The sequence below is a fragment of the Priapulus caudatus genome, unplaced genomic scaffold, assembly GCF_000485595.1.
Source record: "Priapulus caudatus unplaced genomic scaffold, Priapulus_caudatus-5.0.1 Scaffold571, whole genome shotgun sequence".
NCBI lineage: Eukaryota > Metazoa > Priapulida > Priapulimorpha > Priapulimorphida > Priapulidae > Priapulus > Priapulus caudatus.
The window spans coordinates 110,356-112,916 of record NW_014577632.1 but is presented as its reverse complement, the minus strand read 5'-3'; positions in this window follow the sequence as shown (position 1 = coordinate 112,916).

Here is a 2,561-nt window from a genome sequence, read left to right as displayed (position 1 = left end):
GTGTGTGTGTGTGTGTGTGTGTGTGTGTGTGTGTGTGTGTGTGTGTGTGTGTGTGTGTGTGTGTGTGTGTGTGTGTGTGTGTGTGTGTGTGTGTGTGTGTAGTGTGTGTGTGTGTGTGTGTGTGTGTGTGTTTGTGTGTGTGTGTGCGCGTGTGTAAACTGTGTATACTCGTGGAAATATCTGCACATTGTCTCCGCGCCGCCGTCTGTTGCAATTATTTTAATTACACGTTATATTAATTAATAACTACAAGGAAATCAGATTATTGTCTGAACGTGAAATATGTATCCCGGGTATACGAGATGGCTTCACCGCAAAACTAATTGTATGCAGGCCACATAGGATCTGTTTCATCATTTACTACTTTGTAGTAGGTGAGGATTGATGATTCGTTCTTGAATGACTAGAAAATACTTGTCAGAGAGACAAGTATAACCAACCGGCGGCAAAAATAATGCCTTAAAAAGCTTTTCGGTTACTGTAGATAGAATCACGTCTCTACCGAGTTTTTAAATTCTGTTCATAGAACACAGATAAATATAATTAAAATGCATTACTCCGTTAATGCCGTTTATGTTAATCCCGTACACGGACAAAAGCTGTTCGAATTAAATCAGAGGCAAAGTTCCTATTCTTAGTCATCCTCATGAGTCCCGTAAAGGGACAACGCGGTTTATTAAGGCATGACAATTAAAAGGGGATATATGGCTGATTACGCTGTGAAGTTCCGTTTGTAGCAAGGCATGCACATTTACAAGGATCCTCGACTACTGCTGCTCTACCGACTACGTTTGCGAAGTTGTTTTTCGAATTACGACTGCGTTACTAAACACCGTAGCAGTGCTAGGGCTATTTAACCATCAATATAATCAGGGGCGAATAATGACAAATTTGAATTATGAATTATTCACACCTGATATAATAAAGGCGGTGATAACCTGCTAGAAGATGTAGAAAGAGCAGCATGTACCCGCCCCGTTTCGCACTTACTCGCGCCTCCACACGTGCCATGATATATATATATATATATATATATATATATATATATATATATATTAGTTCTATGGTTGTACATGTGACAGTCTCGGTCGCATTGCAGATGTGTCTATATCGACGTCTCTGTGTGACCTATAGGTGGGTTTGTCATAACATCGCCCCCTCCCCCAGTAAACGTGGTTAGCGCACCACATATAATTCCCAATAGTACAGTCGGTTAGGTCAGGATACCATCAAAATCATTCAAATTGTGAAAAAAGTGTGAAAATTGGTACACTTGCATACTTTTGTATGCTCTTTCATTTAAAGACAGGACACACGCGATCCAACTACAACTTCGGCCGCCATCTTGAATTCAAAAATGGCCGCCGTCATTTCTTAAAAAATTGCTATATCTCGGTTAATAATCTTTGTACAGACTTGAAAATTGACTGACAGACGTAATTTGGGTTACTGTTTTAGACAACAACGTAATGCATGTGATCCAAGGGCCACCATCTTGAATTCAAAATGGTCACCATAAAAATTACAAACTTGGCAATTTTTCCGTTCACGGAAGATATAGAGACGTGAAAATTTGCAGACTGGCGTAGGTTAATAAGCTCTTTTCATATTAAAACAAGACACACAAGTTCCAATTATAATTACAGCGGCCATATTGAATTCAACATGGCCGTCATCACATTTTACTCTGTACTTCAAAATGATCAATGACATAGTATAACAGATACAAACAAACATGGTGAAAATGTTGAATTACCGGTTTTTCTCAGTATATAACAAACAATGCCAAACTGGCAATCCCCAGTGTGAGAGAGAGATAATTCAAGACAACAAGTTATAGTATACAGTATACAAGAACATGCATGGCAAGCTAAATAATACTATTGTTTAAGTTTAACAAATGTCTCGNGAGAGAGAGAGAGAGAGAGAGAGTTCACGCGCGCGCGAGAGAGACTATACATAGTATTTCAACCCGTCATCTGACGTACGTCAACACAGCACTGAACAGCTATTGCTGAGCAGTAGAGCAGAGTGAAAGCTGCATGACTGCGTCACCTCAGTCGTACTGTTCTTGTCGTGTCTATGTGTCGCCTGTGTGCGACATGCGTGCGCCTAACGAGTAACGACTCGATAAAACTAAATTTTAGCAAGAATCTATAAACGTTATCTCTCACCTGGTGTATCAATTTTTAAACAAACATTAACGGATTTCATAGTTCAAATAAATGGTTTGACCCTTAATTTTCTCATCTGGTAAATAAGAAACCGTCCGGTTGAAATAAGCTACTGATTTATCAAAACAACTAACTATTCATGTCTCTGTCTGTGGCAGCTAGTCTAATCATCGCTTATTTAGCTCTAATTACTAAGACGTTTAATTGTTACATTACGTGACCGTCCATTTCTCTTCCTTACATTTGCTACTCGATTCTTCTACCGTTCGCGATGACTAAAAAAACGTCTAAATATAATCGGGACAAGAACTACTACCATCAATGCCATACCATCTATACTATACGATCTATACCTTTGAATAGAAATGTATAAAAATCCCCACCAAT